General features: G+C 43.4%; 1 protein-coding gene across 1 annotated transcript in view; it reads right to left on the reverse strand.

The window, feature by feature from the left end:
• The window catches only part of SORCS3 (sortilin related VPS10 domain containing receptor 3), a gene marked incomplete at both ends in the record, with an annotated part of 315,923 nt that overhangs the window by 107,675 nt on the left and 191,192 nt on the right, over positions 1 to 17,056 (reverse strand). The gene's annotated exons all lie outside the window — the stretch shown is intronic.

The following is a 17,056-nucleotide window of genomic DNA, read 5'->3' on the forward strand; positions in this document are numbered from 1 at the left end:
CTGGCAGTCCCCCTGGCTCTTTCAGCCCAACAGGAAGCAGGTGATTGATGACATGTAAATTCCTAACATTAAATAGAATTAAAGACAAATTAGATTAGTTAACATGACCATGATGTGGTATGTAATGACTCTATACTCAAGGTCATGCTGTGATTCATTTTTACGGTGTGGATTATGTCTCTCTTCTGTGTGGGAAAGCAAAGGAAATTGCTCCTAATTTACAACTTCTATGTTCAGAACAAGGTCTAAATTTTGAGATAAGTTAGAAATCAATCTGCCTATTAGTTCAACATTAAAGATAGTGAAGTGGTTCTTCTTGAAAGCCAAATTTTCAACCTAACAATCGTTTTGAGTCTTTCTGGCTAACAAATGGTGCAGAAGTAATGTAACCAAATTTCCATGCAACTCCACACTAAGTCTTGGACATAGGTTCGCTTCACACATACTCGGCTTAATACCACAAACACCATTCTCCATATAATTAGTTTATTACCCACAATCCACTCATAACCGAAGCATACATAAGCTCCTTTTCTCCAACTTTGTGCAAGTTTGGTTCTTCAGGAAAAAAACACACTTTGAGAAATAACTACTCTGTTTTACAACTAGAACACAGAGAAATAAATAACAGGCAGTATTTTGAACAGGATTTCAAATAAATTTAATCTGAAATAAATTCTGGCTTAATAAAATAAGGGTTGATTGCAGGCTAAGGAGGGTAGATAACAGAGCTGAGAAACTTAAAGGTTTGTAATATCCAAATTTAGGTCCTTAATGGGAAAATTATATAATTTGAGTAAAGGTTCTGCATTTGATCTGATTTTGAGTAACTGGATTTACAAATCAGAGGCAGGTCCATGTTCAGATTAGAAGGGTTCACAACCTAGCGATGTGTACTACAGCACAGCTATGATGGATGGCTAAGTGTGACTGGGAAGATAAACTGTATGTGCTCACGCTGAATATTAAAGTTTCTTGAATGGGCAGTATCTTTGACCACCAAGATCCAGCAGCCACGTCAGAGCTGGACCGTAGAACAATTTACAAAGATGATTGGAAAGGGCTATTTGAGCAGTGTTCAAAGCCTGAGGCAGCTGATTAATCCTTACCATGTTTGTACTCAACTACACAACCAAACCACTGCATAGCTAGCAAAAGGAAGCTCAAAACCTGAAATTCAGACCCACCAAGTATCTAATGGTATGTGTAAAGACAAAAGAATCAATCCTTTGCATTTATGCCAACGGGAAATCCAGTTTCTGCCAATGACAGCTGAAGCTGGCAGTGAATAAAGCACATCAGGGGAAATGAGATGGAAGCAGGCATCCTCCAATCTTCATGTCAAAAAGGGCTCCGATTACATAGACTTCACTTCAACCAGTATCACTGGGCTTGTGGTAAGAAATATCAGGAAAGATCTTCTGCCCCATGTTCTTCAGGAGATCAGACATGGTCTGAATATTCCAATTTGGCCCAATTTCTTTGGTACTGTCACTAGATAAAGTAAGATACTGCACTAAGAGCCCACATTATCTGGGCTTCCTCTGCTTTTCTGGTCAACCAATCACAGTGATAGTCCGAAAAATACAGTAGGGAATCCTCTGCCCCAAAAGGAATTCTCCGTAAATACAAAATAAAGCATTGCTTATCTTTTTAATTAAGGGACCCAGGAAAAGAAAACTCCTTCTCCAAATTCAAGGATAGGCTTATGAAGTCAACATCAAGGCCATACATCAACAAGGTAAATAGCAAATGTTTATCCAAACAGCATCACATCCTTCGTTCTGAAGGAAAATCTGGATTTCTAGAAACAATAATTGAAAATCCACACTCCAAGGGTCAAAACTCTACAGTGCCACAACTCTGCCTCGACGTTAGCGCGGTGCCTGCCAGCAATATTCCTTGAGTCGTTTGACATGGTTTTACACTTATAAGGACCTCTGCACAGGGACTGAGTTGCATCAGTTGCACCAACCAGCTTGGCTATTCTTCCCATTTCCCACGTGGGGATTGAGCCATGGGGCTGTACAAATCATGGACTCCAGGCAGTTTAGCCTCAGTTAACGCCTGTTCACAAGCAAATGCAAGTGGGACTGGCATCCTTATTGTCACCGTGAGAGGAAAGGATAAGCAAAATACACCCATTTCCTTAGATTCTCTTTCATCTTTGGCCCCTAGCATTTCCTCTTCTTTTGCAGCTGCATAACAGCAGTAGCTACAGACAGCTCAGTGGCATGAAGCACAATCTTTTTCTAACTACTCATCTCTCCCACAGTGTCTCATTCAGGGAACATCCTTCTCCCTATCAAGTTAAAAACCAGAGACCAGCTACTGAGCACTTTTTTCCCTTTTCTTTCTATTAAAGCTCAGACTGACTGATGATAGAAGGATTAAATTGAACTTGCAGCCTTTAGGTGGTTTCAGATAAAGAGATAAGGAGGATATTACTCATTTTGAGAACTTTTATTTGTTTATTCACCTACTTATTCTAGCATCCACTTTGAATTTTAACCAGATGATTGAGTCTTAAAGCTGTATGACAGAACAAATTCCTGAAAGGTTTCTCTGGCCCACTTCACTTTTATAGCATTACTTACAGATGCAAATGTAAAGGTTAATGTCGAATTACTAAATAAAACATACAATAAAGAGTTTTCTAGTATCCGTTGAAATTGAATATATATATACACACAATTTCTGTTCATCTCCCTTCATGGGAGAAGAGGTGCTTTTAGGAGAGACAACAAATTTAGTGGCAAGTACAGCGGATTTCAATACAGATTAATTTGTCCCAAGGCTGAATACTAAGTGATGGAAAGAAATGAGGTTTGTTTGGTACCAAGATTTTCCCTTTTTAAAGCTCTGCTCTGGCTCTTTAGTGACAAGTAATCTCTGGCATTTCCACCTCCCAGAGCACTCCAATACACTGGTTTAAGCGGGCTGGACTTCAGTGTACTATGGGGGTGTACTGGGAAGGTATGCCATTTCTGCATCTCCCTTGTGTTATTTGACCTACTCTAATGAATGAAAAATTAAGACCAATATGAGTCTTTGAGTTTGTATGGGGTGATCTTGTGCCTTGACACAGCAAAAAAGTGGCATGCAGAGGACTTGACTACGGAGCAATTCAGAAGCAGGATGTAAACCAGAAGGACAAAGTCCTGACTCAAGGCAAGTGTGACAAAATTCAGGTTTAAACATGAAAATAAACTCAGAATCCTGTGTCTACCATAAAGGCAGCTCAGTAAACACAGTCAGAGCACTTGGTCGATCACAACAACCTCTGCACCTATTTGAGCAGATAGGTTCCAGGATCCTCCTGAAAGCTGAGGTGCTTTTGAGAACAAACACACAATGTTCAAATTCCCTACTGAGCCCATCTTAACGATGCTTATGAAGCTCATCTACCCTTGCAGCAGACAACAGGGGTTTTTGCTGTATATGACCCTAGAATTTCTGCTTGCCCGAAGCTGGCATGTGACACTGCCACAGGGCAGATGTGATTCCGGAAAGTAAAGGGGCCAGCATTGCACATCCAAAAAATATATGCTTTCAGGCCTGATGAAGCACCTAAAGTATTACCCTGAACGTATCAGCCTGGTCACCCTAGCAGGATCCAAGAGCAGCTCTGCTTTCTCACCTGGCTTTGAGGTCACCCCAGCTCAGCAGCACAGGTGCAGTCTTTGAAAATGGGTACTGAGCACTGGGGAAAATCTGCCTGTGCTCAGGAGCCTAGTTAGACTTACCATTAAAAAAAAAAAAAAAAAAAAAAAAAAAAAGGCTGTACATCAAGAAGCAAATAAATAGCAAATGTTTATCCAGACAGCTTCACAATGCTCCACTCAAGGATCGTAGCACCGGACGTACCACCTCCACCAACATAGTCCTGTGTTTTACCAAGAACACACAATCTGTTTGAGGAAAGACTTTGACAACTTTATCTCACCACAGGCCAGAACCTTAACTCATGCTCATCTTGCTCAGCACAACTCTGAATCGTAAGGATATTACATACCACAGGCAGAATGCTGCTGCTGCTTCAGACTCTAAGAACACTTGCAATGTTTTATTTAACCCTGGCATTGTTTCTGAGATAAGCAGAAAGCCCCTTAAAGAGGGAGCTTTATCCCTGGTGACAAGTTCTATGCCATGAACACATGCAACATCGCAGCAACACAGTCAGAACTACAGCGCCGGAAAGGAAGGAACTATACACACACGCATGGCACACACAGTGCTGCATACGAAAAATGACTCTGAGCTGCTGCAATTCCGCAGTACAAACTCTCAGGGTGACACATCCTGCTGGCTTGTTTGGGGCTGGGGTAATTAGTTTGGAGCGCTTTGTTTGTTTTCCCAATGAGAGTTAGCACAAAAATATAAAAGGATGGTTTTGCTCCAGAAGTCAAGCTTCTCAGAACTGGAGCAGCATGAGAAACTGGCCTGCTTAAACTCCACTTATGGAGAGAGGGGAGAAGAATGAGGAATAAAGCAAAAACATGGAAACCACTGGAAGAGATTCAACCCCCTGATGTTAGTCATCCATATCCGAGCTAGTCACCAAAGCTCATTTAAAAATGAGCTGTCTAAAGACAGGCTCGAAACAGGCACTTCTAAAGCACAATTCCTGTACTAAGATATGGTTCTAAAATTGCTTATTTTTCATGCCTTAGAAGCTTCCATTTCTCTCCATAGAGACGAAAAGAAGTTCACAAGACACTAAGAGAAGTTCACAGTGACCAGTGCAGAAGGAGATAACCCCACTACAGATAGATGATTTAGTTGAGCTGGATTTCAAGTTAGGCTCCCTGTTGTCAAGTTGACCTACTTGGTCTTCATGGGGGAAGCTGGCAGAAGACTGAAGGTTCAGCACGAGCTGAAGAAAGACCAAGCGTACAATAGTCTGGATACGCTTTACCACAGCAAGAGACTGAAGACGTCATGTACAGATTGAGAAGCAATAAACAACAAATTAAAGAAACTCAGAGAGCTTTGATATTTATAGACTTTCTTGCTAAAACACAGAAGGAGAATTAGAGCATTGGGAACATATATGAAAACCTTATATCCAAATAAAATCAAATAATATTCATTGTTATGAAATCAGGTCTGTTGGCCTGAGCAAACATCTGGAGAGAATCTCAATAGTGTCCTGTCTGCCAGCCAACCCTGGAGTGAATTTGGAGCTTGCAAATAATGGTGTCAGATAAAGTGAGAAAGAACAGCTGGACTATATGTACTTAAAGAAACAATTCATTTATTACACACAAAATTATACTTCCCTCAGACAATACATCCAGCTGATGAGGGAAAGATGTATTCGTATTAATCTAGCAGGGTGAGAGTTGGCCCAGTGGTAATTACTGGGCAGCAGTAATTACTGGGCAGCAGCTGACACGCGGTAACATGATGGAAGAGGAGGGGCAGATTAGCCTGGCCTGCCGTGTCCTCAGAAGAGCATGATCCCAAGCAGTAGCTTGGATTGCTTGCATGAAAAGATGGCTCTGGTCCCAGAAAAGCACAAAAGCAAACTAACACCTTCTCAGCCAGAGTTGGTGGGAAAAAAAAAAATCTACAAGATGTGCAGAGGGGTCCTGCCAAAAAATCAAACTAGGACAGAAGAAAAACAAATTAGGTCAACATTTTTAATAGGAAATTGGACTGCATGCAAGCAGTCTGCAAAGAGTAACTCAGAAAAGCAAATTTGTTGCAGGGTCGATGACCACAATCACTGGAAAAAAAAATTAAAGGCTCAGAAACTGAGAAAAAGTTGTAAACCACTCAGAAATTTGCAAGGCGTGTCTTTTCTCTGCAGTTCCGTGTTACAGATGAAATTACAAAAAGATAAGACAGTGCCATCGTTAACAGGTCAGCAAGTTCATCCTTAGAAGGAAAATGAACGGGAGGAAAATCTCACAATACTTTTCAGTCTTAAGAATACCGAACAGAGAAGCCATGTCTGACAACTGCCAGAGATGTCCCATCCCATGGAAGAAGAGAGCCATATGCAACAAATTCAAACTACAGTGAAAATGTTTCAGGAGATGACAACATCAACATTTTTTCTAAAGGCACACTGAGGAGATGAGTACCCCAGGAGAAACATTTTGCAAGATCTCAGAACAATATTCCACATAGAATAAATGGATGGTCCCCACTTCACCCACTGCAAAGAAAGATCCTTTTTCCACACCTAAAACTAGGCATAGGATGGATTTAAGGTTGCCCTTACTTAACAAAACAAAACAAATGAGTCTGCACTGTAGGAGATAATCGCTCCGGCAAGTGAAAGGATATGAGTAATAATTTCATTTCTTTAACTCTAAAACAACACCTACCCCTACTCAACCACTCCTGACATTCAGATCTATCTAGTCACCAGGCTCTCCATTTGTTGAATTAGCACAGAAATTCCAATCTGCCAAAGTATTCCCTCTTCTATTCTGTCTTATTGTTTCATCATTTGAAAATAGTGTCTTTTTCCTTCAGCTCCAGCTGAATCCCTGAAACACTATCTCCCTATAAGTCCTCATTCATACAAACAGTAATCAGATCCCCAAATCCCCAAGGAATTCAAGTTGGAAGAGTAAACTCTCAAATAGCCAAGACTGACCCAAAGATTTCCAACCAATACCCACAACACACAAGCCATTCCCCTTTATTAACTAGTTTTTTTCCATTTCAGATGTCGTAAAATTGTGGGTTTCCTCCTTCCTCCTTTAGCCCCACATGCTAAATCCACTTGTGGAGACCCCCTAAAACAATCCTGCAGCCACCAGTTGCCCTCAGGCACTGGGATGGTGTGCTTTCAGAAGAGTAGACTGCAAAGCCTTGCCAGAACAAAGCAACAAAAGTGTCCTGGTTTGAGAGACACAGGACTAATTTCTCTTCTAATGCTTGGGAAAACTGCACTTTCAGAAGACTCCAGTGTCTGAATTTGTGAAAATATTTACTTTACAGCCAGCTATGGTGTGTGGGTCTCAAGGTCTCAGTGTTTTTGAGCTAGCCAGGTGCAGGGATAAGGAGGAGCGAGACCCGGGCACTTGACCCAAGCTGGCCAACAGGATTATTTCATACCATCAACGTCACACTCATTATAAATTAGAAAGTTTGCTGCGAAGTCTCTCTCTCCCTTGATGGCTGCCATCCTGAGAACTTCGTGCCCTGGTGCCGGAGCCCTGAGGCCTTCCCTTCCTCCCGAAGCCGTAGCGCTCGCAGTGTCCGACATTTGCTGTCCACTGCTGGGAGTGCACAGCTTCCTACTGATATAACTGGCTGAGTATAATCTTTGCATATTCCGTATTGGTGTCGGGATCAATATCAGTTCTTTAGTGCTGTTAATGTTAATTATCTAATCTTATTTTATTAAATCTGTTTATACTTCAGCTCTCCGGTTTTCTTGTTTTTCCCGATTTCCCTTTCCCAGGTGGGGAGGGGTCATCGGGTGATAGAATGATTGTCTAAATGACAACAAATTGTTATGGGTCTCTCAAACCATAACAAATAGAAAGATGACAGAATCGAGAAGAATTGGAGAAGAAGACAGACAGGACAGATTTGGTGTAGCCAGGAAGACAGCAATTGGTACTACAGAAACACGCCCTACTTCTATATCACATCTTCCATCTTACCTTCCTTGCATATCTGACATCCCTCCTTTTTTGAGGACAGATGGATACCTCCCCCTTTCACAGAGCCAGTATAATATTTAAGCTGTGGGGTTAATGCTGCCCCCTTTCTTAGGTTCCTCTGTGAGGCAGGACATGTTACTTGCAGCATAATAGGGACAGGCTAAGGTCTAACATGCTTCAGTTGGGTGGCTGAAACTGGCTCAGGAGCAACCCTTGCCATGGAAGGGGCTTTATTACTCACAGTAGGAAAGGCTGCATTCAAGGAAAGATTCAGGGCCTTCCTCTGTTCACAGAATCACAAAATGGTCGGGGTTGGAAGGGACCTAAGGAGATCATCTAGTCCAACCCCCCCGCCAGAGCAGGGTCACCTACAGCAGTTGCACAGGACGGCGTCCAGGCGGGTTTTGAACGTCTCCAGAGTGGGAGACTCCACAACCTCTCTGGGCAGCCTGTTCCAGTGCTCTGCCACCCTCAAAGCAAAGAAGTTCCTCTTCATGTTAAGATGGAACCTCTTGTCCTATCACTGGGCGCCACCGAAAAAAAGACTGGTCCCATCCCCCTGGCACCCTTCCTTTAAGTATTTATAAGCATTAACAAGATCCCCCCTCAATCTTCTTTTCTCTAGACTAAAAAGACCCAAGTCCCTCAGCCTTTCCTCATAGGAGAGATGTTCTAATCCCCTAATCATCTTTGTAGCCCTTTGCTGGACCGTCTCCAGCAGATCCCTGTCTTTCTTGAACTGGGGAGCCCAGAGCTGGACACAGTACTCCAGAGGCGGCCTCACCAGGGCAGAGTAGAGGGGGAGGATGACCACTCCCCTCAGTCTGGACCTTTGTGAAACACCTCCGGAGTTTCAAGCAGTTACCATCAGGGGACATAAAGGCTAATGTCACCTTCAAGCTGATGACCAACTCAAGAACAATATCATCTGTGCTTGTTCCTTCCACCTCCTCCCCCAGGGAAATACCTGTCCTTGTCACCTTGCTTTGCTAGGGCTCCAGAGGAACCAAGATCTACAGCTTGGAAGTGCTTCTGGACCTTTAGAGAAGGCAAAGAAGAGCTTCCTGCTCTCTTGCCACAAGCTGCTGGAAATCACAATTCAGGTAAGTCATCCTTGACAGCTCCACACTACAGAACCTAAAAATAAATCCTGCTTCTGGAGCCAAAAGATTTGTGTAACAGCTGGTGGAGCTGAGCTTAGGAGAAAGAATTCTAGCAGCACCATATTTATGGGCTTTGTTTACACAGAGTTGTAAAAACTAGTAATTGTAATGAAAACAAATGGACCAGTTTATCTCTCTGCTTTGATTTCCTTTCCAGGTGATTAAAAGCTGCATCAAGAGACCTCATTACAGCCCAAGGTTCTTCTCTAGCATGGTACAGCCAGATTGTCTTAGGCAAGGAAAGAGAACTTGTCCACAGACTGCTGCATGTCTGAGACTCACCAAAGCTGCTCATGTCCCTACAGATGTTGCACAGTAGAAGGGGCACTGGAAACAGACTCTTTGATGAGAAACAGGTCTAGACAGAAATTAAATACTATTGCATTTCCATCATGAGTCTCATACAGAGGTGGGGGGAATAAAAAAAAAAATTGTATCAGAAGCTAGGAAGTTCGCTCTGCACTTCAAAATCTAATGCTGAAATATTTCACATACTGGCTGGCAAAAGTAGGTCTTCAGACAAAAGAAACTGAAACTCCTCCCTACTATTATAAGAAACTGGTCAGAGATCATCTGCACAAAGCCCAAACATTGAAAACGTTTGACTTCATGTTGTAATTGTATAGCTCAACCCAACCCTGGCTTATAAAGAAACCAGGTAGGTTAAGATAATGCACTGATGTCATGTTTTATGGTTTTAGAGTTAAAAAAAAAAAAGAAATGGTTTCATCTGATGGGTCCACTCACAGCAGTGCAGTTTGCTTAAATGTGATGCTCAAAGCAAGACTGCTTCTCCACTTCACCTCCAAGAAAAAGAGGAAAGTTTATTAAGCTAGTGGGAAAAAAAAGTCCACTCAAAACCCTTCACATTTCGATATCTCTTATGCCTAATTGGTACCGAGCATACTCAGCCACAAATTTGCCATTTCTGCTGAGAGCACAGCATATCTATTGCTTTTCCACTGCGTGACTGGTTTGTAGTGGAACAAGAAGTCCACATACAGCTGCAACAGGAGCAGTGACATAAGTGAGTATCACTAAAGAAGTTAAGGCGTGTTTCAGTACTGGGTGAAAAACAGTCTCTCTTTTTACTATTTTCTCCCCACCTCCAGAAATGCCGGAGTGGCTCAGAACCTTAACCTTTTTTTCCTTAAACTGAAAATCTGGGGAAAAAACATGTTCACTTCGGTCAGTCAAAACACATTTCAATCATTTCTAAATAATTTAGCTTTAGCAACTTGCAAAAGGTACTATAAATAGAAATGCCATTTTGAGGGAAGACTAACTTTTTTGATTGCTTGTTTACTCCTTTCTTCATGACATTTTAACCACTTCAAAATCAGTTCTGGAGTCTAGGGGAGGGCTAAAGTTGAGTAATATGTTGCCACTGACCTCCTTCCGATGAGTGTTTTGTTACCAAGTCTTATTGAAAACTAAAGACATAAAAGGGGAAAAAAAAAAAAACAAAAAAACAAACAAACCACAAAGCAAAAAACCCTACTTCCAGAGCCTGAGAACAGATTGAGACAGAACAGACAAGGCAAGCAACGTGCCCTGCAGGGGTACAGTTCCCCACATCAGCGACGCAGAGCAGAGAGGGAGACCAGACACAGAAAGGGGCAGCGATACAGAACGGGAGAGGGAGGGACAGTATTGGGACTGTGAAGGGATCAGAACAGGATGGAGGTGGCAGAGCTGCCTCCCGCTACTAGGGTCTACAAGGTGCACCAGAAGACATCTACCAGCATTTCTTCCACCGGCATCCAATAAGCTCAGCCAGAGGCGGAGGAGAGTTGCAGGGCTGCTTCTGTTGCCTCCAGCTGCTGCTTCACTCCCTTTTTCCCTAGGATCAGCTCTTTAACAGCGACAAAGGACTGAAGCCTCTCTAATAGCTACTGAGTTTTCTCCCTCCAAGCCAGTCTGGTCCCTTTGCCCAGCTTCTTCTCAGCTTAAAAATCATCAGGCAGTTTTTGGTCTGAGGTCTCTGCTACCTCAATCCACCAACTGCCTGGATGTAGCCAACGGCGCCGCGCGGGACGCCCTGCGCCGAGGAGCCCTGTGCCCTCCCAGCCCAAGAAGAAAATCTTACTTGCTCCTGGGGGCTCCACATTGCAGCCCTTGAGAAATCCCTCCTTCGCCTCCATCAATGCTTATACTCCAAAAGTTTAACAATAAGGGGAAATAAATGGGAACCGCATGTCTAATGGGAAGATTTTTCATTCAAATGTGCTTTATTGCGTGATATATGCCTTTAATTACAGTGCAAGCGTCTGGGTACATTCGTTGCTATTACAGACCAATCTTTCATGTTTATTGAGCACAAGGCTACAACAAGCAAAGCAGAAGAGGCTCAGACATTAGCCAGAGCGGGACATAAAGCTACAATCACATGCTTGGCTCTTCCTCTCTTCTATCTGTAGGGTAACCGCTATATTACGCGGAACAGGATTTCATGGAAGAGGTTTTTTTCCAGGCTAGTTAAAGAAAGAGATTTCACACCACCAAACCACCTTCCGAATTCATATAACATTTTGCTGAGTTATTTCTTCATGTAGAAAAAACAACACTTCTGAAAGTGTATACATGGGCATTAATGACAAGGGTTTAAAACTGCACTTAGAACAGTGGTTTATTCTGATTTGTCATTGTTGTTCATGTGAAAAAATTCACATGGCTTGAAAGAAATAAATATTGGTTTGGGCTCAAGCAAAGCATGTCATTTTGGCAAAATTAAAGCAACCTATTTTGCTCCAGGTTAAATCGTATGTCGTTTAACACACATACACACACCCCACGCACACCCCGCCACCCAATTCAGCTTCAGTTTTCCATTCATCAGCATTTTCACAGGCAGGGGAGGTTACTCAAGACAGTTCTCAAGTTGTGTGACCCATCACCCTGCAGACACCGAGCAGACACACACCTGAAACCAATCTGGCTCACACAGGTGAAAATGCTGTAAAGTAAAGCTGCTCCCACTTGAGGCCAGCCCCAGCAGAGGGTAGGTGTCCCCCCTCCTCATACAGTTCTCATCTCGCCAGTTGAAGAGCAGCAAACTTCACAGGTCCTTAAGACCCGCACCTCGCTTCTCAGAGGTGTGCGCAACCCTATTTCTTCACAAAGTCAGAGCAGTCTCACAAACTGTCCGCATTCTTCTACCCCATTCACCTTACAAGGACACCGGGCCCCCTCAGCCTGAGGCCATGGCTTCTGTCAGGGATTTATGAGGCAAAGAAGGGATTGTTGCAAAATGTTTAGTGGCCACTAAATTGCACCTTTGCTAAGAGAGGAACTCAGCCGGGATTTTACCAGATTTCAGAAGCTGACAAGTAGCTTTTGTCATCCTCAGGAAAAGTGAGAAAACAGCAGCGTTGCACTGGCCCATTGCGCCAAGCACATTTCCTACAGGCACCCAAAATCAGGGCGAGCAAAGGTTGAGCTACACAAAAGATATACTTTCTGGTGATTGAGGAAGTTTGCGGCTGGGCGCTGAATAAATACAGACTGATCCAATTAAACCCCCTCAGATCCCACCCTTCTCTGCTGCCAGAGACCATCGCAGCCTCTCTGCCTGCGCACACGGTAACGAAGCTGTGAAGCTGGAGGGGTTTGCTCTGCTCCGTGGCATTGGCGCATCAGCCCAGCGGGTTCACAAGGCAGTGCTGTGCATTCAGAGCAGCTGAGCACTTTGCTCTCCATGGCATAGGTTTCACTCATTCTGAGGCAAAGATGCATACACCAAGAAACGCATCACAGGCGCAGGTGCCAGACAACTTGGAGGGGAGTCAGGAGAAGGTAATAACAAGAGTGAACCAAGGAGAGAGAGATTCCGAGAGCTGAATGTGCAGAATTGTAAAATTCAATCCAGGGATTGTAAAAAGGAAGCGCAGAACTGTCTACCTGTTTGTAAATGGGATAACACCAAGGAAACGGGTAGCTTTGAAGGCTGACATGGGTGAGAAGGCAGACACAGACATTCCTAATCCTTAGAGACCCTTCCTAAATACACTTCCTAAGACAGTTCAATACAAGCATTGCAAATACTAACTTTTAATAATTTACCTTCCATTTTATCACTGGTGTCTATTACTTCTCATGACAATGTAGTCTGCAAAGGGGCCAAAAGGACATATCCTCAGCTCCGCCTGTTAGGAGATCTGTACGTCAGGAAGGATGGCACAACTGGCATTTCACTGGATTTACTATAGCTGGATTCTGCTTCCTGAGCCCTACAGCAGGCATTTATAGTCTGCCACTACACACTATGCTACCTCCAACTCTTTTGGTCATGGATGTGCCCTCAATGCCATCCTGAAAGGCTTCTGGGAAGCTACAGTGGATGAACAGGCACTGATTTGGATGTGTACAGGTCCTGCACTGGAAGGAATCATGGAATGGTTAGAGTTGGATGGTACCTTAAAGATCATCTGGTTCCAACCCTCCTGTCATGGGCAGGGACACCTCCCACTAGACCAGACTGCTCAAAGCCCCATCCAAATTGGTATTAAACAATTCCAGGGATGGGGCATCCACAACTTTCCAGGGTAATTTGTTCCAGTGTCTCACCACCCTCATAGTGATTTTTTGTTTCCTAATGTCTATTCTAAATCTCCCCTCTTTCAGTTTAAAACCATTACCCCTCACCCTATTACAACAGGCCCTGATAAAGAGTCGGAGTCACTCCCCATCTTTCCAGTAGGCTCCTTTAGGTACTGGAGGGCTGCAATAAGGTATCTTCGGAGCCTTCTCTTCTCCAGGCTGAACAACCCCAAACTCTCTCAAGCCTGTCCTCACAGCAGAGGTGCTCCAGCCCTCTGATAATCTTTGTGGCCCTCCTCTGGACCTGCTCCAGCAGGTCCATGTCCTTCTTATGTTGGGGGCCCCAGAGCTGGATGCAGTACTCCAGGTGGGGTCTCATGAGGGTGAAGTAGAGGGAAAGAATCATCTCCCTCAACCCGCTGGCCATCCTTCTTTTGGGATGCACACTGCTGGGTCATGTTGAGCTTCTCATCAAGCAACGCTCCCAAGTCTTTCTCCTCAGTGCTGCTCTCAATCCATTTTCTGCCCAGCTTGTATTTCTGCTTGGGTGGAGATTGGATTGAGTCACTCTCTGGACAATTCTGGTCCCCACACGCCACCTGTGCTCTATACGCCCGGGACCAAGGCCAGATACTGGACCAAACCAGCAAAAAGAAAGGTTCACTGTAGTTAATGGGAGTCTTGCGTCCCGCAAAAAGAGAACACAGATGCTGCCCGCAGGACAACTCTAACTGTGAAATAAATTCTATGAGTAAAAAGATTGTAAAGATGAGGTGGAAAATTTCAGCTTCTGACAGTGTTTGGCGTACAAGTATCTAAAGGGTGGGTTGAAGGAGGATGGAGCCAGGCTCTTTTCAATGGTTCCAAGTAACAGGACGAGGGGCAATGGGCACAAGTTAGAACACAGGAAGTTCCGTTCAAATACACGGAAACACTTCTTGACGGTGAGGGTGACAGAGCACTGGCACAGGCTGCCCAGGGAGGTTGTGGAGTCCCCTTCTCTGGAGATTTTCAAGACCCGCCTGGATGCAGTCCTGAGTAATGTGCTCTGGGCAATCCTGCTTTAGCAGGGGAGTTGGGCTAGATGATCTCTAGAGGTCCCTTCCAACTCTGATAATTCTGTGATTCTGTGATTCTGTGTTGAAGATACAGCTTCAGAAAATATTATCTCCTACTTAAACACCCTAGCTCTTGTACCATCTTCTACAATTCATTTGTTTAGGCCATTTTCCTTACCACACAGTTGTCATATCCTGTCCTATAACAAATAAATCAAGAGAACTAATATTTAAACTGAAACGGCCAGTACGTCTTGATTCATTGGATACCTCAAGTGCCAAAGCAAACCTGCCTCCGCGAGCTTTAACACATAATATATTAAAGAAATTCAGAGTTCCTTTCAGCCTTACTCTCTTACTCCCCAGTCTGGTGTCCACAAGGAGCTCTGCTAGCTTGCAGATGTTCTCCAGGACTGCTCTTACTATAACACTTTTAAAAAACCTGTGAGGTAATTCAGACCAAGTCTAGTTAGCCACAGTTCCCATTGGCCAGATTCCCTGGCAAGCCATGCATTGACGATAGGCAACTATTGAAGGGAAAAGCAGAGCCTGCTTACACGGGCACCGATCTCTACACACACAGACAGCCAAGCCAGAGATCACGTGCAGGAAGGAGTCTCAAACCTGGAAAGCTCCACGGGAGCATCCTTTCCTTCATCCTAAACAGCAAGTGGTCTCAGGGAAGGCAAGAGATGCAGTCCTCTCTGTACTTCATAGGGCTTCATTCAGTTCATCCTGATCCAAACGTGCGGGGGAGAGTGACACCACCACCCACTCCCTGGCACGAAGGGCAGCGTACGGATGTTTACAGGAGGAACCCAAATGAACGGCATCACTGTAAATGCCAGCCACCATCAGGAACAATTTAGCTTGACAGTTGTAGCAGAAGCTGTCACTGCACTGAGGCATCATTGCCAGAAAAATCACCAAATGAGAAAGTCACATGTTTCAGGGATCCCCTAGGGCTGCTGGGCATACACCATTTACACTGTCATCTCTGATTCATCCGTCACCCAGTTCCTGCAATCAAACAGTGGAAAATTGTACCTTTGGAATAAATGAATCTGCAATTGCAGATCATGCAAGAAAAAAGGAACTCTTATCTAACCTCTCTCAGCAGCTATCTCCATTTTTATATATTCTGTGGTGTCTATATTTAAACTATTTATCCCATTTATTTCAAACTCTAGGTACCTTCAATCCACCTTAAGGAACAGGGTGAAGAAAAAAAAACACACAAAAACTCAACAACAATAAGCAAACTAGATCCAAGGCAACAACTATAGACAACAAGAAGTCACCAAACTTGCTATAATGTAATTTTAATTCCTGAAGTTAACCAATGTTCACAGTGATGGTACAGCGTAATTCAATAAGATAAGGGAAGGCTGCAGAGAAAAAATAAAAGCAACATTCTCCATGCTGTCACTAGAGAAAAAAACAAAACAAAACAAAACACAACTCATCTGGCTAGGGAACATCGGACTCAATTTTGCAAGAGAACTTTCAGATTTGTCACATTTGTGCCGCTGGGTAAGTGTGCGTAACTCTTGTGGACTTGCACCGAGATCTGAGGAAATCAACTGGCCTGAAGCAAGTACTGTGTTAGTCAGAGGACAAAACCAGAACACTGTTTGGCAGCAAAACTTTTGATGACATTATTGTTCTCTTACTATATGGCAGGAAAGTCCCTTGGGTACAGTATATTGTGCTAACATGTTATTTGTACGTGCTGCTATCTCTTGAACACTGCAAGTGCAAAATGCTACCAAATTTACATTCAGATGGTTTATGGTCACTGAGCCTCTGGCAGACGTGAGATGCCCAAGGTAGAAGGCTGTGGGAAGGATCAGGTTTTTCTCCTTTTGCACTACAGAATCCCAAGGATTTTCTATATAGCTTTAAGTTTTGTTGTTTGTTTTATCAATTGTCCTTCCCTTAAAAAGATCAGCCTTCATTCTGGTGCCTCAGCTCCTCCTTTTATCATACCCACAATTACTTCAGATGTATCAAAATTTTACTGCATTGTGCCCTAACTTTCATTTTATAGCCACCCATGGTCCTATAAAAATCAATTGAACGTGAACCTAAAGAAATTTTATTACGCTGGAAGAACTTCTCATAACTGCCACAAAACTGTTGCGGGGCTTCCACTGCAAAAATTCAAACACGCACACAAGTGTGTGCACACCCCACACAAACAGGCCACCAGCTTTCTTCCAGACAACCTATATGGAAGACCAGTTTGACCAAAATGCAACTGAAGATGTGCCACGTTTGCAATGATGAATAAAGATCTCTCTTAGAAGCGTAAATGGCCCGCAGCAGAAGAGTGCTAGAATCAGATTATGAAAATTTTGGTGGTTTTGCCTTTTTTTCTTTAAAGATAAAGCTTCTAGTTTTATTAACTGTGAGGAACCATTTGAAAAACATGATTTCCAACCTTTCCCTCAGTCACAGAAGCATCAAGAGAAATATAGAAAAGACAACTGAAATTATCCAAACACCTTCCCGATTTTCTCTCTGCCAAACTCATCACTTTTGAAGGACCAATTCATGACTGGTAAAAGCTTGGGATTGCTAGTTCTGAGGTGCTAGACCAGAAAATCCAGGCACTTTTTCACCGCTGAAGCAATGGACAAACGAAAAGCTGAAAACACATACT

The sequence above is a fragment of the Vanellus vanellus genome (assembly GCF_965231255.1).
Source record: "Vanellus vanellus genome assembly, chromosome: 7".
NCBI lineage: Eukaryota > Metazoa > Chordata > Aves > Charadriiformes > Charadriidae > Vanellus > Vanellus vanellus.